This window comes from Salmo salar, chromosome ssa17 (assembly GCF_905237065.1).
Source record: "Salmo salar chromosome ssa17, Ssal_v3.1, whole genome shotgun sequence".
In the NCBI taxonomy this organism is placed as follows: domain Eukaryota; kingdom Metazoa; phylum Chordata; class Actinopteri; order Salmoniformes; family Salmonidae; genus Salmo; species Salmo salar.
Genome location: NC_059458.1, coordinates 81546710 through 81568403, shown reverse-complemented (window position 1 = coordinate 81568403; position 21694 = coordinate 81546710). Strand labels below are relative to the sequence as shown.

Sequence of the window (21694 nt, the reverse complement as noted above, 5' to 3'; positions counted from 1 at the left end):
CTGTAGAAACTGGTCTAAAGTAGTCCACTATTCCCAAACAGAGCCCTGTAGAAACTGGTCTAAGGTAGTCCACTATTCCCAAACAGAGCCCTGTAGAAACTGGTCTAAGGTAGTCCACTATTCCCAAACAGAGCCCTGTAGAAACTGGTCTAAGGTAGTCCACTATTCCCAAACAGAGCCCTGTAGAAACTGGTCTAAGGTAGTCCACTATTCCCAAACAGAGCCCTGTAGAAACTGGTCTAAGGTAGTCCACTATTCCCAAACAGAGCCCTGTACAAACTGGTCTAAGGTGCTCCACTATATATGGAATAGGGTGCCGTTTCGGACGTATGCTCTGTATCCGACAGAGTTGCAGAGTCAGAGTGAGATCAATGGTATAGCCTGACTTAGCAGCATTATATACAGTAGAATTGTCCCCACCCGCCTACACAGCGGAATAGTCCCGACCCGTCTACACAGCGGAATAGTCCCGACCGGTCTACACAGTAGAATAGTCCCCACCCGCCTACACAGTAGAATAGTCCCGACCCGTCTACACAGCGGAATAGTCCCGACCCGTCTACACAGAGGAATAGTCCCGACCCGTCTACACAGAGGAATAGTCCCGACCCATCTATAGAGCGGAATAGTCCCGACCCGTCTACACAGTAGAATAGTCCCGACCCATCTACACAGTGGAATAGTCCCGACCCGTCTACACAGCGGAATAGTCCCGACCCGTCTACACAGCGGAATAGTCCCGACCCATCTACACAGTGGAATAGTCCCGACCCGTCTACACAGAGGAATAGTCCCGACCCGTCTACACAGTGGAATAGTCCCGACCCGTCTACACAGCGGAATAGTCCCGACCCGTCTACACAGAGGAATAGTCCCGACCCGTCTACACAGCAGAAATAGTAAATTTACTCTCTCTCTCTGTCATGAATCCTTAGATCCCCTCTGTAGGCTACTCACAGGGCAGTATGTTGTTGTAGCGGTTCTTGCCCCTGTTCTCTGGTAGACGGGCTGCATCCAGAGGCTGGTTACGACCCACATCCTTCAGATCCTGAGGGGGAATAGAAATAATGAATGATTTAGTGAAGCAGCTCCATGGGCTAGAATCCTTGTAAATAAAGCACAGGAGTTTAGAAAGAATTGATTTATTAACTAATACTTCAAAGTTTAAAAACTACTTATAAATATTTTTTGTAGATAAGGGGATCTCTTATCAGATAATCATTTCTGAAGTTTTTTTTTTACCTCAAACTCTTCTGACAGAAGGTAGTTGGAGTCTGCCTGTAGTTTAGTGAGGTGGGATTCAAAGTGGGCTGCTTTGACTGGGCTGAGGAGAGACAGACATCTTAGAGAAATGATTTATGAGACTTTAAATGTAAATGTAAAAACATTTATGGTACAGGATTTATTGTGATTTCTTTAGGGCAGATAATAGGACTTGTAATATTACTTGTCCATCCTATTTAATCCAGGATTTATAGAGACAGAAGATAATATGGATGATGTAGTAGACGCACCTTGAGACGCGTCGGTTGCTGAAATAAAGAGCAGTAGAGTGTAAGATCAGACGGCTGTGTTCCCGTTAAACACATTTCCCTTTATCTTGTTACACACTCCATTTTGTTTCGGCGACTAAGAGATTCAGAGTGCCCTTTCTCCTCACACATTAATCTTGTTACTTCCTCACAGACCTACGCCACTCTGCTGAAATGACCTTTAAATTACATTTACTCGTTTATTTTAATTTAACCTTTATTGAACCAGGTTGGCCCATGGAGGGCCGAAGACCTCTTTCACAAGAGAGACCTGAACATGCAATTACATTGTTTACAACAACCCTAGAAGGTTCATGAAATTACACAGACTGTCTGTTGGTGGTGGACCTATGTTTAGATACTGAGTGTTTGGTGCAGAGACAGTGTGTTGAGGTAGACAGGAGTTCACTGTGTTGTCCATCCCCTCTTAGTAGTGACTGACAACCCAGGGATCAATTATGATAGTCCCTCCCCTGTGTCAAGGCCTGCTGACTGATGAGTGACAACCCAGGGATCAATGATGGTAGTCCCTCCCCTGTGTCAAGGCCTGCTGACTGATGAGTGACAACCCAGGGATCAATGATGGTAGTCCCTCCTCTGTGTCAAGGCCTGCTGGTTGGTGAGTGAAAACCCAGGGATCAATGATGGTTGTTCACCAACAGAACAGAGTGGTTTAAACCACTTCCTGTTATCGATCTGCAACAACGTAGTGGATGATTGCATCCATTATTTCAGCACAAACACACACGCATGCACACATGAGCGCACGTACACACACACACATCTATTTTTAGAGACAGGGAGAATGACGTCTCTCTCTGTCCCTTCACTCATACTGATTAAGGTTCCCTGCGAGTGAGTGTGACGATGGACAGAAAAAAATTGGATGGCATCAGAGGAGAAGAGACAAGAGGAGAGACAGAGGAGGGAAGGGGAGAGCAGAGGAGAGAGAGAAGGATGGAGAGAGGGAAGGATGGAGGGAGGGAAGGATGGAGAGAGGGAAGGATTGAGAGATGGAAGGATGGAGAGATGGAAGGATGGAGAGAGGGAAGGATGGAGAGAGGGAAGGATGGAGAGAGAAGGATGGAGAGAGGGAAGGATGGAGAGATGGAAGGATGGAGAGATGGAAGGATGGATTTAGGGAAGGATGGAGAGATGGAAGGATGGATTTAGGGAAGGATGGAGAGATGGCCTCAGTCTATCATTACATGTCAAATCAATGAACTGCTAGTCCTTCTCTCTGCTCTGATCCCCATGTCAATCACTGGTTTTAAGTCATGTATATTTCAGCAGTGCTCTCTTTGTGATCTCTTTTCTCTGTCAGTCACTAGTTGGAAGGACTAGGAGGGAGGCAGTGACTCCAGTATTTGCTTGTCACTCAGTAAGTCTCAAGTAATGTCTTTCCTATAATCTTCACTACAGTGCAATTACACATGAAGACACGTTTGTCTCTATGTGCTTCTAAACTCAAGGAGCGTACAGTTGTAATGAACAACTCTTTATGATTCAGACGTTGAAATCAGACATTCAAATCAGATGTTGAAATCGGACATTAAAATCAGAAGTTGAAATTAGATATTAAAATCATCTTTATAAAAGTGTCCTCAGCAGGGATATAAAGAGACACTGAATCTGCAGCCTGATCTCCTCTGTCAGACCATTCCACTGTGCCATGCCAGAGGATCTCAGGCTGTGTCCTGGCTCATAGGGAGATGAATGGTCCACAGTGCCCTGCCAGAGGATCTCAGGCTGTGTCCTGGCTCATAGGGAGATGAATGGTCCACAGTGCCCTGCCAGAGGATCTCAGGCTGTGTCCTGGCTCATAGGGAGATGAATGGTCCACAGTGCCCTGCCAGAGGATCTCAAGCTGTGTCCTGGCTCATAGGGAGATGAATGGTCCACAGTGCCCTGCCAGAGGATCTCAGGCTGTGTCCTGGCTCATAGGGAGATGAATGGTCCACGGTGCCCTGCCAGAGGATCTGAAGCTGTGTCCTGGCTCATAGGGAGATGAATGGTCAACAGTGCCCTGCCAGAGGATCTCAGGCTGTGTCCTGGCTCATAGGGAGATGAATGGTCCACAGTGCCATGCCAGAGGATCTCAGGCTGTGTCCTGGCTCATAGGGAGATGAATGGTCCACGGTGCCCTGCCAGAGGATCTCAGGCTGTGTCCTGGCTCATAGGGAGATGGATGATCAGAGATATAGGCTGGGAATAAACCAAACCTAGCCTTAAACGTGATTAATACAAGGTTACTATCTATTCTAAAAGTGACTGGTAGCTAGTTTAGAGAAACTAGATGAGGTGTGATATGGTTACATTTCCTGGTGCCTGTTAAAAGCCGAGCTGCAGCGGTTTGAACTAACTGGAGTGATTTGGGACTGGCACATGTACACAGAGAGTTATAGTTATCTAGGCATGAGGCAATACAAGCATGTAGAAGTTTCTCCAAATCAGTGGCTGACATAAAAGACTTGACATTAGCTATATCTCTTAAATGATAAAAGCAGAACTGGACAGCCTTTCTTACATGCAGCTCGAGGTTTAGGTCAGGGTTACCTTTATTTAACTAGGCAAGTCAGTCAAGAACAAATTCTTATTTTCAATGACAGCCTAGGAACAGTGGGTTAACTGCCGTGTTCAGAGGCAGAACGACAGATTTGTACATTGTCAGCTTGGGGATTCGAACTTGCAACCTTTCGGTTACTAGCCCAACGCTCTAAGCACTAGGCTACCCTGCCGCCCCGAAAGCCTACGGTTTTACATTTGTTGACAAATGGTTACCTACAAGGTTATCTACAACCAAGGTTATCTACAATCTGAGTTCTAGCAAGGTGGGGGTCAAATTCAACAACATCAAATTTTTTATCATTGAGCTGGAGAAAATGGTCAGACATCCAACATCTGATGTCAGCAAGACACTTGTGAAGGGTAGCTATGATAGCTTGGTCACTGGTGAAGGGTAGCTACGCTAGCTTGGTCACTGGTGAAGGGTAGCTACACTAGCTTGGTCACTGGTGAAGGGTAGCTACGATAGCTTGGTCACTGGTGAAGGGTAACTATGCTAGCTTGGTCACTGGTGAAGGGTAGCTATGATAGCTTGGTCACTGGTGAAGGGTAGCTACGCTAGCTTGGTCACTGGTGAAGGGTAGCTACGATAGCTTGGTCACTGGTGAAGGGTAGCTATGATAGCTTGGTCACTGGTGAAGGGTAGCTACGCTAGCTTGATCACTGGTGAAGGGTAGCTACGCTAGCTTGGTCATTGGTGAAGGGTAGCTACGCTAGCTTGATCACTGGTGAAGGGTAGCTACGCTAGCTTAGTCACTGGTGAAGGGTAGCTATGCTAGCTTGGTCATTGGTGAAGGGTAGCTACGCTAGCTTAGTCACTGGTGAAGGGTAGCTATGATAGCTTAGTCACTGGTGAAGGGTAGCTATGCTAGCTTGATCACTGGTGAAGGGTAGCTACGCTAGCTTGGTCACTGGTGAAGGGTAGCTACGCTAGCTTGGTCATTGTGAAGGGTAGCTATGCTAGCTTGATCACTGGTGAAGGGTAGCTACGCTAGCTTGATCACTGGTGAAGGGTAGCTACGCTAGCTTGGTCATTGTGAAGGGTAGCTATGCTAGCTTGATCACTGGTGAAGGGTAGCTACGCTAGCTTGATCACTGGTGAAGGGTAGTGTAATAAAGATAATCTAACGTTTTACCTAATGATATATAAGGAGGGCATTTGCACAACATGTTTCACAACAGCACACAACAAAATTCCAGAGACATATTGAGCGACCAACTGATACCAATCACGACCACACCCAGAGACAGATGGCTGACTTAAGCCCTAGCCACACGAACTGACCACTGGTGTAAAGAACAACATTCCATGAATATCGCAAGCACCCAGACACGAATTACCAGAAACACACACACACACACACTTAGGTGTGTTGGACTCCGAGGACAAAGGACACTGCCAAGGGCCAATGGGAAGTTGACACCACCTGGAGAGTGGACCGTCCCTCCACTCATCGACCAGTCAGGAGAGCGGACCTACTAGACTCAACGTCAACACACTGTTATTTCATTGTATAAATTGGATGTACACTATGTTTCGGGGCTCTCTTCTGCTAGTTCCCTATGAGCTAAACGAAGGAGTCCGTGCACGCTTTGCCAAATATCTTTGTCTCATAATAAACTGCCTTACTATAAACTGAATCACCCGGTCCAGCGTCTTGACTTGTCTCCTTCTCAAATAACTAATCATCAACAGAATTGGTAGCAGAGGATGGTTTCAAACTCCTGAATTCGGTCCATTAATGGTTGATGTGAGAGGAGACATGTCCGGGACAATCTCGTAAGGACGGGTGACCTGTTCGCAGGAGACATCGGCGATTCTGCCCGCCCCAGGAAACTGATCAACGAGCTCGACTAAATAAGGTAAGCAGAGCCTGTTAAAACAAAATCTGCATATTGTATTATAGTCTCATCCAAATTCTGATCAGTAGTACTGGGCGTGAGTATGAATTGTTGTCGAAATTGTAATAACTATAATTAAATGTTAAGGCCGAACACAAAGATATTTGACTGAATAGATTTTAAGTTAGTTAAGTCCTGTGTGGACCCGTCCTGTGTGGACCCGTCCTGTGTGGACCCGTCCTGTGTGGACCCGGCCTGTGTGGCCCATCATTGATAGAATATATCTGTTGACTTGGGGGACGACTGACGTGGCAACCAGTTGAGTCCACCCATATTATTCAGATCAATTAAAAGTAGATAAAGAGTCTGTGTGACATACTTTTGATAGCATAATAATTCGTGACATTGGAGGACGGCTGGAGTGGCAACCTGCCGGGACCACCAATGAAAAGTCGGATGAATTTAAAAATATAATAATATTGTTATAACTGTTTAGCTCTATCCCGAATGTCAGTAAAATAGTTACTGCTCGGTTTGACAACTGTGTAATCTTGTCCCGGATGTCAGCGAATTAGTCGCTGCCCGGGGGCTCCTTCTGACGTGACACTATAATTGTTAACCCCGTCCCGGATGTCAGTCAATTTCTTTGCTGCCCGGTAGTCAGTGAAGGTGTCATAATTTGTTTTAATTGTATTTGTATACCCAATTGTGAAAGTGTATAATCCCTGTCGAGTAATTGTATGTAACATAAGGGTCCGTTCCTTGAGACCCCGAACACTAAGTTAGAGCCTAATTTGGTCCACATAATTGTGATAATAAATTGAAAAGGCCGCCGTGCCGTGGGTATTGCCTGGGAAATTAGACAAGTAGTAACACTTTGTTTACGAGGGTGGGGCACCAGAGTTAAGTCAGTGTCCGCACCGAGAATACATCGTTGGTCTTAACCAACGACGGGCTAAGTTTACAAAGTTAAAAGGACTAGAATCGTTAAAACATAATGGCGACAAGCCAACCAATTAAACTTAAATTTAGCGAATATTTAGATCAGAAGATACAGGATAGAGTGGGGGAAAGGAACATTATAAAGCAATAAGGTAGTGATGGAGGAAGGGTTGAAGGAAGCAGTGGAGAAGGGAATAGAAAGTGAAAAGGACAGAAACAGGAACCACATGTTTAAGAAGGAAGAAGAAAACCAGAGAAAAGGAAGACACCGTCAGGGGCCCAGATAACGTGGCAAGTGGAAAGGGGGTACCTGGTGGGAGTGAAAGACAGGTTTGTTGGGTGGGTAACAGTAGTACCAGAGCAATACCAAAGGCACGAGAGGAGGCCAAGTCAGTCATAAAGTGGCTGCAAATCAGTAACAAGCACCTGAGACAGGTGGAGGAGAGATTCGGGATTGTACACAAATTTGGGTAGGTGTGCAGGCCCCAATCTCAGGGCCTCGTGGAACGCGCCACTCAAACCCTTAAGGCTAAATAGCTAAGGTATGTGCAGGTTTGAATATGCCTGGTCCACCAAGGGAGGGAGGTCATATGCCCGCCCTTGATGTACAACAAATTGTAATGTCTGTATGTGAGAAAACTGACGGAACTTTCTGCAGCTCTCTCCACACAGATCCGCAAGGTCAAAGAGGGGGAGCTGTTGGGAGACTCGCCACCACTGAAGGTAAAAGTTGGGGACTGGGTGAGGGTCAAAGTCCACAAGAGAAAGTGGCTGGAACCCAGGTGGACTGGGCTGTACGAAGTGAAGGAAGTTACTTCACACTCTGTCCAGGTCAAAGGTAAATCAGGAGCACCTTGGCACCACCTTACACATTGCACTCCAGCCCCAACCCCTTCCAGAACTTTGACTGAAACCAAGGCCGATTTGCGCGCCCTACATAAATTCGATTCCAACCACTGAAACCTTAGTTGGGGAAAATGGGACAATGGCTTCCGTTTCCACGACCTAAGGCACCACGCCCAGGGTCGGGGTACATCCCTCCCTGGGAGAGGCTGGGGATATCAGCTCCCCTGTTTGTTATTTTTGTGAGTGTACACTACTAGGCTGATCACCACCGCTATTGACCCTGGTCAGGCTGATAGGGGCCTAATGTTTCCTTTGCTTCAGGTGGAAGACACTGAACCCGAGTATGCATTCGAATAGTTTAGTTTTCACGCCTGCCACGCGGTAGGCCCGGGTTCGGATCCCAGCCCATGCACCATGGGACTAAAATGTAAGAAGATATGTTTTGCCTGGAGAGATACGGTTGCTAGCGTTTGTTTAAGATATAAATGTAACGTTTTGATAGCTTGATTAGTTTAAATTGAAAGGCTAACTAATTAGAAAATAATAGCGAGAGAATTTTGATATAATACGTTCTCTGTTGCTGGAAATGGCATACAGAGAAAGAGTTGAATGATGTTATTTTTATAAGTATGGCGATTTACATGGTACATATAAGGACATAGACATTTCATAAGTGTGAAGCCGAAAGAGAGATACAGTTGGAATATTGGTTTTAATCTTGTGATAGAGGAAAGGCAGAACGCTGTTTGAAAAGAGGTAATCGCTGGGCTATGTTTGGCGGGAAAGAAGCGTTTTGTTTTGTGATAAATTCTGGTTATTGATTCGTGGTATTGATTGTTTAGTAACACCAGTGAATTGAACATTGCAAGGAAATATATCAAGTCATTAAGGTGAATTACAGGTGGAGTTAATTTTATATTAACAGGGACGGTGCACATTAAACACAGTTGTGTATAATGGCAGGGTATTCCTAGCAAACAGAATGGGCCGGTTTGCAGACAAACTGAAAGGGTTTTAGGGTTTTAAGCAATCTTGGGTCAAATTGGTTAAATAGTACGTTAAAATATGGGGTTTCATAGATTGAAGTACAGTATTGTATCCAAGGGTAGCGCATGTTCAATTAAGTTTAAAACTAATGATTGGGGGGAGTACAATGGAAGTATAAGCATTTTTAGGTTTTGTTTGTAGTTAACTTTTGGGTTTCTGAATCGGTGTAGTATGAGGAAATGCTGACCAAGTGGTTATTTTATGGAATATGGAGCGCTTAGCTCTTTGGGGAAAAATTCCTAGGGACAGGATATCTTAAAGGGGTAGACACACATGGCATTTTAAAGTTTTATTTTCTGAGTTTTAATTAAACACGTGAAATTCTTTTGATAGGGAATGTTCTGGGAACTTGAGATACGAAATGTAGATAAGGTTATTAGCTTTCATTTGTCTAATGTAGTAAGAAAGAAAAAACGGTTCTGAAAAGGGGTTATGACTTTTTGACCCCACTGGTGACTTTTCCTTTTGTGGTCTGATCAGCCGCAATGAAAAGCCATTGGATGGTGAATTTAAGGTCATTTGGGATACTAACTTTAAGGAAGCTAGGAGAACTGATAATTATGATGGAGTTAAAGTTCTTAGACACAATTGATAATTTGAACCAATGAGAAGACAAAATGACGAAAAGGGTACAATAATTTTTCTTTGGGGAGTAGTTCAGATTAGTCATTTTGATCTGATTATGTTACGTGAATATCGTTTGATAAGTAGGGGTACTTTTTACATTATCTAGATAAGTTTATTTTCCCTTAGGAAGTCAGCTGTGGTTGTATTTAGTGGAAGAGATTTAACACAACAAGACTGTGGAATTAATATAATAGTAATATTATATTTTGTTGATAAAACAGGTTAATAATGGTAGACTTAAGCCAACAGGACAGGAATATATGACATCTGTAGGGAATCCAGGATTATTGAGGGTATCGAGATAAATGTAAGTAGCTATGTAATAAGACCATGAGACATTTAGTACTCCCCTGCACTGCTGAGACCTTGATGGGTTGGAAGTAGAAGGAGGAGAGCATAAACAAGGAAGAGAAGATAAAAGTAACATAGAATTAGATAACGGTTAGTGAGTGGAGACCAGCATAGTTAAATTATAAACAGGTGAGGACAGAAATAACACTGGAGAGACAGAAAAGACATAAGAATAGAAGATAGCAGGATAATTTAGTTAGGTTCATTTAGTTAGGATATTAATACATGGAGAGACTATCGGCTCCATAGGCATGTATTATAGTTTTGATTTTAAGTTATGTTTGGTAAAATTCGCTAGGAAAAGATATGATAATTTAGTTGAAAGAAGTTGTTCAATCTTAAAGAAGATAGGACACTTGATAGAGAAATGCACAGGGTACCTAAGGATGAATGCCCCAGGGAGAATTGGACATGTGGTATATGAAAGGGGGCAATCCTACAAGAGAAGGGCTGACATAAGGATAATTTACTAACCTTACAAAAGACATTGTTAAGAAATGCAGCAAAATTGATACATGGCTTGAGCCATGTATAAATAGGGGGAGTATGGTAGAGCAGGCGATAGAACAGGATAGGATGCTACTAGAACAAAAACATTTTTTGTAGAATGTCCATTCCAACATTTGGAAATGGACTTATTGAACTATTCCGAATTGAGGGGAAGAAGGGGTGTTTAACAGTAACAGATAAGTATAGCAAATGGGTAGAAGTGTTCCCAACTTACTTGGTGGACATGATTATGGTAGCTAGAATATTAGGACAAGATATAATCCCTAGTGTTGATACTGGGATCTATCTCTTTAAATGATGGATGACAGTTTAGCTAATCAGGTAGAGCCTATAGAATGCCAGAGTTAGGGAGAATAGAGACACCAGAACAGGTAGACATAGAAGTTAAAGATATACTAGCAGAGCACATGAGAAGACTGTTTGTTAACCCAACCCGTATGTCCAAGATTTTGTGTTCAACAGGTGACTTACAGGAGAAGGTGATTCACTCAATCCAACCAGGAGACTGGGTGTGGATCCAGTCCCTGAGGAGAAAAGACGGGAAGCAGCCCCGTGGGGAAGGCCCATACCAGGTGCTGTTAAACCATTGCCTTTGTCATTAGAAAAGCTGAGAGAGTCACTTGGGTCCACGTTACCCACTGCAAGGAGGTATGTACACATATGACCACTGCTGATCACACACAGAGTTAGGAGAAGAACCGATACCAACAGGGTCCGGGGGTTACCTCCTTAACGAAGATTCCCTATCCCGACCGTTCATCACTGTGTGTGCTCCTAGAGGTGTGAGTATGGGGTGGTACCAAGCAGAGAGACTAAGGGCAGGAGAGGGTTGACGGTTTTTGGGAAGAGTAGAAACTCTGAGCTGCATCATAGTCTAATCTTTCTGATATATTCAGATCCACCACCTACTGGTACTAAACATAGGTTACCGTTGTCATGGAGAAGAAGTAAAAGATAAACTATATAATACACTGATGAGTGACGTACAGAATAAGGAATCAAAGAAGATCAAGATGTAGACTTTAAGGTAAACATTAAACAATTTCCTGGGGAAGCAGACAACTGTACAGGAATATGGGTTGGCCAGATTGAAGTACTCAGCCAACCCACCTCGGTTCACCTAAATTCCGGATGAATACCAGTGTTATAGATACAAAAATGGCACCGAGAATTAAGATGATTTTAATGGCTGGAAAGGTAATTGTTAATATGACTGACTTAGGTTTGAAAGCACAGGAGAAAATGTGTAACCTCATAGCACCTATAACTGATGAAGGGTGGGCTAGTACCAGCAAAGGACGCATACGACAGAAATTACCACAAAGGGTGGTTAGGAATTGCGCCCTGGGGTTATTGGTCTAACCAGTTCGAGTTAGTCATCAGAGGCCAGTTATAGGAGGCTAAAGTAGGCACAGGAGGAGTTTTGACCAGGATGGGAGTAGCTTTACAAGATGGATGCTATTGGCATCCTCAGGGAAGTTCCAGATGAATACAAAGCTATGAATCAAATATGTGAAGGCTTTAACACTACATTATTTTGGTAGTTGACAATAAATAATAATGTGGATTGAATTAATGACATATTTTAATCAACAGAGATTCATGAATGAAACAGGGGATGCAGTAAAGAGGTTCTCTGACCAATTATCCGCCACCTCCCTCATGACCTGGTAAAATAGACTGACTCTCGATAGGTTACGGGCAAAGAGGATGGTGTAGGTAGAATGATTAGGTTCATTGCTGTACGTACATTTTTGATAACACAGATCATGTTTGGGAAATGGAAAAGTGTTGCAAGAACTGTATTATGGGCTGCTTTCACCTGTATGAGTGTGATTGGGTTGTGTGGTTGTTGTTTGGTCCCGTGTGCAAGAGGTTTAATCACCAGAACTCTAGAGAGATGATAACGGAGCAGATGGTGAGCTACGGACCGAGTCAAAGTTCAGATCAATGAGATGACAAGTACCTACCGCCGAGCAAGGTGGAGGATTCATTCAAATATGAGGAGCACATGTTAGATGAGACCATCTATTGGGATGCATGAATTAGTTTGAATTTGTGTGAAATTTCTGAATCCAATCAAAATAGATGTGTTATAATGTATGTGAAATATCTAGCAAAACGGGTGGATTGTAATGGAAATGATATGATTTTAATCCCTATTGAGACTTGACAAGCTATCTGCTGAGGTGAGACGTGAAGAGGGGGACTCACAACATTTGTCTCTGACTTCCGTTTGTTTGTTTTCACTCCCGCTGTGCCGCAGATTGTTCTTTTTTGTCACGTCTTGCAGACGTGAAGAGGGGGATTTGTAATAAAGATAATCTAACGTTTTACCTAATGATATATAAGGAGGGCATTTGCACAACATGTTTCACAACAGCACACAACAAAATTCCAGAGACATATTGAGCGACCAACTGATACCAATCACGACCACACCCAGAGACAGATGGCTGACTTAAGCCCTAGCCACACGAACTGACCACTGGTGTAAAGAACAACATTCCATGAATATCGCAAGCACCCAGACACGAATTACCAGAAACACACACACACACACACTTAGGTGTGTTGGACTCCGAGGACAAAGGACACTGCCAAGGGCCAATGGGAAGTCGACACCACCTGGAGAGTGGACCGTCCCTCCACTCATCGACCAGTCAGGAGAGCGGACCTACTAGACTCAACGTCAACACACTGTTATTTCATTGTATAAATTGGATGTAGACTATGTTTCGGGGCTCTCTTCTGCTAGTTCCCTATGAGCTAAACGAAGGAGTCCGTGCACGCTTTGCCAAATATCTTTGTCTCATAATAAACTGCCTTACTATAAACTGAATCACCCGGTCCAGCGTCTTGACTTGTCTCCTTCTCAAATAACTAATCATCAACAGTAGCTATGCTAGCTTGGTCATTGGTGAAGGGTAGCTACGATAGCTTGGTCACTGGTGAAGGGTAGCTACGATAGCTTAGTCATTGGTGAAGGGTAGCTACGCTAGCTTGGTCACTGGTGAAGGGTAGCTACGCTAGCTTGGTCATTGGTGAAGGGTAGCTACGCTAGCTTGGTAATTGGTGAAGGGTAGCTATGCTAGCTTGATCACTGGTGAAGGGTAGCTACGATAGCTTGGTCACTGGTGAAGGGTAGCTACGCTAGCTTGGTCATTGGTGAAGGGTAGCTATGCTAGTTTGATCACTGGTGAAGGGTAGCTACGATAGCTTAGTCACTGGTGAAGGGTAGCTACGCTAGCTTGGTCATTGGTGAAGGGTAGCTACGCTAGCTTGGTCATTGGTGAAGGGTAGCTATGCTAGCTTGATCACTGGTGAAGGGTAGCTACGCTAGCTTGGTCACTGGTGAAGGGTAGCTACGCTAGCTTGGTAATAGTCACTGGTGAAGGGTAGCTACGCTAGCTTGGTCATTGTGAAGGGTAGCTACGATAGCTTGGTCACTGGTGAAGGGTAGCTACGCTAGCTTGGTCATTGGTGTAGGGTAGCTATGCTAGCTTGGTCACTGGTGAAGGGTAGCTACGCTAGCTTGGTCATTGGTGTAGGGTAGCTATGCTAGCTTGGTCACTGGTGAAGGGTAGCTACGCTAGCTTGGTCATTGGTGAAGGGTAGCTATGCTAGCTTGATCACTGGTGAAGGGTAGCTACGCTAGCTTGGTCATTGGTGAAGGGTAGCTACGCTAGCTTGGTCACTGGGTCTGATTGGTAAATAGACCTGCATGTTATCCACCTACCAGTGAAACTGAATGTTATGATTGCGGATGATGTCACCAAGGGGAAGCGTATAAAGGGAAAAAGGATTCTGTGTGTCTCACCTTCTGACTCCAACATACATCCCTGATGTAGGCCCCTGCTTCCACATGCTCATCCGTACCACTGGGCTCTCCTGTACTGCCCTGTGTACACACAACCATGCAATCAATTCAACTATAAATCTATATATTTTTTTAACTCAATTTGTAAAAATGTATTAGATTTGCCCGAATGAGTAGCACAATACACACACACACACACACACACACACAGACACACACACACACACACACACACACACACACACACACACACACACACACACACACACACACACACACACACGTCTGTCCAGCAGCAAATTACTCATTCTTCAGTCATTTATACATAATTCCTAATTACACAATCATTAGCGTGATAAATGATAGGTTCTGGACTCTACAATAAGGTTAGACATCATTGGTAGACTGAGATTGATGATGCTGACCATTAAATCAGTGTGTTGTAGCTCTAATAGCTCAAGACAGATGAAATATACATCTACATGTGAGTTCCAGCGTTATTTTTGTTTGTGTCCCCAAAGGAGTATCAAACTGTGTTAACCCACTGAGCTAAAGCCTAGGCATTATCCCAGAGAGGTAACACAGGTCTTCAGGTCTCAGGCAAGGTTAAACATCCCAGTCCTGGACAGACACTCACACTTTACGGACTCTCTGCCTGTAGACGAGGAGGGAGATGACGGCGATCAACATTCCGATGAGGAACATTCCAGCGCTGATGCCCTCGATGACTCCGCCAAGGGGCTCTGGGAGAGAAAACAATAACACACAAAAATCCATGAATAAAACCCCTTACTGTGACAGTGACTATAGTAATAAACCCCTTACTGTGACAGTGACTATAGTAATAAACCCCTTACTGTGACAGTGACTATAGTAATAAACCCCTTACTGTGACAGTGACTATAGTAGTAAAACCCCTTACTGTGACAGTGACTATAGTAGTAAAACCCCTTACTGTGACAGTGACTATAGTAATAAACCCCTTACTGTGACAGTGACTATAGTAGTAAAACCCCTTACTGTGACAGTGACTATAGTAATAAACCCCTTACTGTGACAGTGACTATAGTAATAAACCCCTTACTGTGACTATAGTAGTAAAACCCCTTACTGTGACAGTGACTATAGTAATAAACCCCTTATTGTGACAGTGACTATAGTAATAAAACCCCTTACTGTGACTATAGTAGTAAAACCCCTTACTGTGACAGTGACTATAGTAATAAACCCCTTACTGTGACAGTGACTATAGTAGTAAAACCCCTTACTGTGACAGTGACTATAGTAATAAACCCCTTACTGTGACAGTGACTATAGTAGTAAAACCCCTTACTGTGACAGTGACTATAGTAATAAACCCCTTACTGTGACAGTGACTATAGTAATAAACCCCTTACTGTGACTATAGTAGTAAAACCCCTTACTGTGACAGTGACTATAGTAATAAACCCCTTATTGTGACAGTGACTATAGTAGTAAAACCCCTTACTGTGACAGTGACTTTAGTAATAAACCCCTTACTGTAACAGTGACTATAGTAATAAACCCCTTACTGTGACTATAGTAGTAAAACCCCTTAATGTGACAGTGACTATAGTAATAAACCCCTTACTGTGACTATAGTAGTAAAACCCCTTACTGTGACAGTGACTATAGTAATAGTGTTCTCCATGGTCAGTCTGTCATCATGTTTAGTGTTCTCCATGGTCAGTCTGTCATCATGTTTAGTGTTCTCCAATGTGACAGAGACTATAATAATAAAACCCCTTACTGTGACAGTGACTATAGTAATAAACCTCTTACTGTGACAGTGACTATAGTTGCAAAACCCCTTACTGTGACAGTGACTATAGTAATAAAACCCCTTACTGTGACAGTGACTATAGTAGTAAAACCCCTTACTGTGACAGTGAGTATAGTAATAAACCCCTTACTGTGACAGTGACTATAGTAATAAACCCCTTACTGTGACAGTGACTATAGTAGTAAAACCCCTTACTGTGACAGTGACTATAGTAATAAACCCCTTACTGTAACAGTGACTATAGTAATAAAACCCCTTACTGTGACAGTGACTATAGTAGTAAAACCCCTTACTGTGACAGTGACTATAGTAATAGTGTTCTCCATGGTCAGTCTGTCATCATGTTTAGTGTTCTCCTTGGTCAGTCTGTCATCATGTTTAGTGTTCTCCAATGTGACAGAGACTATAATAATAAAACCCCTTACTGTGACAGTGACTATAGTAATAAACCTCTTACTGTGACAGTGACTATAGTTGCAAAACCCCTTACTGTGACAGTGACTATAGTAATAAAACCCCTTACTGTGACAGTGACTATAGTAGTAAAACCCCTTACTGTGACAGTGACTATAGTAATAAACCCCTTACTGTGACTATAGTAGTAAAACCTCTTACAGTGACAGTGACTATAGTAATAAACCCCTTACTGTGACAGTGACTATAGTAATAAACCCCTTACTGTGACTATAGTAGTAAAACCCCTTACTGTGACAGTGACTATAGTAATAAACCCCTTACTGTGACAGTGACTATAGTAATAAAACCCCTTACTGTGACAGTGCCTATAGTAATAAACCCCTTACTGTGACAGTGACTATAGTAGTAAAACCCCTTACTGTGACAGTGACTATAGTAATAAAACCCCTTACTGTGACAGTGACTATAGTAATAAAACCCCTTACTGTGACAGTGACTATAGTAGTAAAACCCCTTACTGTGACAGTGACTTTAGTAATAAACCCCTTACTGTGACAGTGACTATAGTAATAAACCCCTTACTGTGACAGTGACTATACTAATAAAACCCCTTACTGTGACAGTGACTATAGTAATAAACCCCTTACTGTGACTATAGTAGTAAAACCCCTTACTGTGACAGTGACTATAGTAATAAACCCCTTACTGTAACAGTGACTATAGTAATAAAACCCCTTACTGTGACTATAGTAATAAACCCCTTACTGTAACAGTGACTATAGTAGTAAAACCCCTTACTGTGACAGTGACTATAGTAATAAACCTCTTACTGTGACAGTGACTATAGTAATAAAACCCCTTACTGTGACTATAACCTCTTACTGTGACAGTGACTATAGTAGTAAAACCCCTTACTGTGACTATAGTAATAAAACCCCTTACTGTGACAGTGACTATAGTAGTAAAACCCCTTACTGTGACAGTAACTATAGTAATAAACCCCTTACTGTGACAGTGACTATAGCAATAAAACCCCTTACTGTGACAGTGACTATAGTAGTAAAACCCCTTACTGTGACAGTGACTATAGTAATAAACCCCTTACTGTGACAGTGACTATAGTAATAAACCCCTTACTGTGACAGTGACTATAGTAGTAAAACCCCTTACTGTGACTATAGTAATAAACCCCTTACTGTGACAGTGACTATAGTAATAAACCCCTTACTGGTACAGTGACTATAGTAGTAAAACCCCTTACTGTGACAGTGACTATAGTAATAAACCCCTTACTGTGACAGTGACTATAGTAGTAAAACCCCTTACTGTGACAGAGACTATAGTAATAAACCCCTTACTGTGACAGAGACTATAGTAATAAACCCCTTACTGTGACAGTGACTATAGTAATAAACCCCTTACTGTGACAGTGACTATAGTAATAAAACCCCTTACTGTGACAGTGACTATAGTAATAAAGCCCTTACTGTGACAGTGACTATAGTAGTAAAACCCCTTACTGTGACAGTGACTATAGTAATAAAACCCCTTACTGTGACAGTGACTATAGTAATAAACCCCTTACTGTGACAGTGACTATAGTAATAAAACCCCTTACTGTGACAGTGACTATAGTAGTAAAACCCCTTACTGTGACAGTGACTATAGTAATAAAACCCCTTACTGTGACAGTGACTATAGTAATAAAACTCCTTACTGTGACAGTGACTATAGTAATAAACCCCTTACTGTAACAGTGACTATAGTAATAAAACCCCTTACTGTGACTATAGTAATAAACCCCTTACTGTAACAGTGACTATAGTAGTAAAACCCCTTACTGTGACAGTGACTATAGTAGTAAAACCCCTTACTGTGACAGTGACTATAGTAATAAAACCCCTTACTGTGACTATATTAATAAACCCCTTACTGTGACAGTGACTATAGTAATAAAACCCCTTAATGTGACAGTGACTATAGTAATAAAACCCCTTACTGTAACAGTGACTATAGTAATAAAACCCCTTACTGTGACTATAGTAATAAACCCCTTACTGTAACAGTGACTATAGTAGTAAAACCCCTTACTCTGACAGTGACTATAGTAATAAACCCCTTACTGTGACAGTGACTAAAGTAATAAAACCCCTTACTGTGACAGTGACTATAGTAATAAACCCCTTACTCTGACAGTGACTATAGTAATAAACCCCCTTACTGTGACAGTGACTATAGTAATAAACCCCTTACTGTGACAGTGACTATAGTAATAAACCCTTTACTGTGACAGTGACTATAGTAATAAACCCCTTACTGTGACAGTGACTACAGTAGTAAAACCCCTTACTGTGACAGTGACTATAGCAGTAAAACCCCTTACTGTGACTATAGTGATAAACCCCTTACTGTGACAGTGACTAAAGTAATAAACCCCTTACTGTGACAGTGACTATAGTAATAAACCCCTTACTGTGACAGTGACTATAGTAGTAAAACCCCTTACTGTGACAGTGACTATAGTAGTAAAACCCCTTACTGTGACAGTGACTATATTAATAATAAAACCCCTTACTGTGACAGTGACTATAGTAATAAACCTCTTACTGTGACAGTGACTATAGTAGTAAAACCCCTTACTGTGACAGTGACTATAGTAGTAAAACCCCTTACTGTGACAGTGACTATAGTAATAAACCCCTTACTGTGACAGTGACTATAGTAATAAACCCCTTACTTTGTCAGTGACTATAGTAATAAACCCTTACTGTGACAGTGACTATAGTAATAAACCCCTTACTGTGACAGTGACTATAGTAGTTAAACCCCTTACTGTGACAGTGACTATAGTAATAAACCCCTTACTGTGACAGTGACTATAGTAATAAACCCCTTACTGTGACAGTGACTATAGTAATAAACCCCTTACTGTGACAGTGACTATAGTAATAAAACCCCTTACTGTGACAGTGACTATAGTAGTAAAACCCCTTACTGTGACAGTGACTATAGTAATAAACCCCTTACTGTGACAGTGACTATAGTAATAAACCCCTTACTGTGACAGTGACTATAGTAATAAACCCCTTACTGTGACAGTGACTATAGTAATAAAACCCCTTACTGTGACAGTGACTATAGTAGTAAAACCCCTTACTGTGACAGTGACTATAGTAATAAACCCCTTACTGTGACAGTGACTATAGTAATAAACCCCTTACTGTGACAGTGACTATAGTAATAAACCCCTTACTGTGACAGTGACTATAGTAATAAACCCCTTACTTTGACAGTGACTATAGTAATAAACCCCTTACTGTGACAGTGACTATAGTAATAAACCCCTTACTGTGACAGTGACTATAGTAGTTAAACCCCTTACTGTGACAGTGAATATAGTAATAAACCCCTTACTGTGACAGTGAATATAGTAATAAACCCCTTACTGTGACTACTAGTTAGTGTCCTCTATCAAAACTTTTGCATCCCTTCCCCAATCTTTTATTTGAATCAGGGGAGCAGAGTGAGTTGTTTTAATTTTCTCCATGTTACTGGTTCTATATGTGATGGATCAATGTTTAAGACAGAGCAGAGGTGAGTGAGAAATAGGAACCATTTGAGCAGGAGATTAAAGCACTATATTCTCAGATAGCACTGCAGGGTTTAATGTCTAAATCAGTGGATGAGAGTACTTGCACACAACACAATCTCACTGCTGTAATAGGTGGCTGTTACTGCCAGTGTACAGTGTTTTCTGAAAGTATTCAGACCCCTTGACTTTTTTCCACACTTTGTGACGTTACAGCCTTATTCTAAAATGTATAAAACATTTGTTTCCATCATCAATCTACACACAATACCCCATAATGACGAAGCAAAAACAGGTTTTTAGAAATGTTGGCAAATTTATAAAAAAATAAAAACAGAAATACCTTATTTACATAAGTATTCAGACACTTTGCTATTAAACTCGAAATTGAGCTCAGGTGCATCCTGTTCCCATTGATCATCCTTGAGATATATCTGGAACTTGATTGGAGTCCACCTGGTGTAAATTCAAATGATTGGACATGATTTGGAAAGGCACACACCTCTCTATATAAGGTCCCACAGTTGACAGTGCATATCAGAGCAAAAACCAAGCCATGAGGTCAAAGGAATTGTCTGTAGAGCTTCGAGACAGGATTGTGTTGAGGCACAGATCTGGGGAAGGGTACCAACATATTTCTGCAGCATTGAAGGTCCCCAAGAACACAGTGGCCTCCACCATTCTTAAATGGAAGACGTTTGGAATCACCAAGACTCTTCCTAGAGGTTGTCGCCTGGCCACTTAGCAATCGGGGGAAAGGGGCCTTGGTCAGGGAGATGACCAAGAACCCTATGGTCACTCTGACAGAGCTCCAGAGTTCATCTGTGGAGATGGGAGAACCTTCCAGAAGGACAACCATCCCTGCAGCACTCCACCAATCAGGCCTTTATGGTAGAGTGGCCAGACGGAAGCCCCTCCTCAGCAAAAGGCACATGACATCCTGCTTGGAGTTTGCCAAAAGGCACCTAAAGACTCTCAGACCATGAGAAACAAGATTCTCTGCTGATGAAACCAAAATTGAACTATTTGGCCTGAAAGCCAAGCTTCACGTCTGGAGGAAACCTGCCACCATCCTTACGGTGAAACATGGTGGTGGCAGCATGTGTAGAGATATTTTTCAGCAGCAGGAACTGGGAGACTAGTCAGGATCGAGGGAAAGATGAACGGAGCAAAGTGCAGAGAGATCCTTAATAAAAACCTGCTCCAAAGCGCTCAGGACCTCAGACTGGGGCGAAGGTTCACCTTCCAACAACGACGCTAAGCACAAAGCCAAGACAACGCAGGAGTCTCTGAATGTCCTTGTGTGGCACAGCCAGAGCCCGGACCTGAAAATAGATGTGCAGCGACACTCTCCATCCAACCTGACAGAGCTTAAGAGGATCTGCAGAGAAGAATGGGAGACACTCCCCAAATACAGGTGTGCTAATCTTGTAGCGTCATACCCCAGAAGACTCGAGGCTGTAATCGCTGCCAAAGGTGCTTCAACAAAGTACTGAGTAAAGGGTCTGAATACTTATTTAAATGTAATATTTCTGGAAAAAAATCGATTTCATCCATTTTAGAATAAGGCTGTAACGTAACAAAATGTGGAAAAAGTCAAGGGCTCTGAATACTTTCCGAATGCATTGTATTTTGAGTCATGGATGAGCTAAAGTACATGGGCAGCATTTAATCAGTGCACCTGCATGTAAGTTTAGAACAGGTTGGAAAGGTCAGAGATTTGTTTTATTATACAGATTGTCTTGTTAAGATTTTTATTTTTTTATCAGACAACAAGAAGAGAGAGAGAGAGAGAGAGAGAG

At 42.5% G+C, this 21694-nt stretch overlaps 1 protein-coding gene and 1 long non-coding RNA gene across 2 annotated transcripts in view; one reads left to right on the top strand and one right to left on the bottom strand.

Moving 5' to 3' along the window:
- The first annotated feature begins 11580 nt into the window (after positions 1–11580).
- LOC123728284 (uncharacterized) lies at positions 11581–12603 on the top strand. Its single transcript, XR_006760201.1, has 2 exons — positions 11581–12243; positions 12529–12603. It is a non-coding gene; the product is annotated as an uncharacterized lncRNA (long non-coding RNA).
- Positions 12604–14104: 1501 nt separating this feature from the next.
- LOC106596602 (receptor-type tyrosine-protein phosphatase beta) overlaps positions 14105–21694 on the bottom strand; it is a 159319-nt gene continuing 151729 nt past the window's right edge. Inside the window, exons 21-22 of the mRNA XM_045700228.1 lie at positions 14720–14825; positions 14105–14163 (exon numbers count right to left, since the gene is read on the bottom strand). The gene's annotated coding sequence lies outside the window, so the exon portion shown is untranslated. The remainder of the gene's footprint in view (positions 14164–14719; positions 14826–21694) is intronic.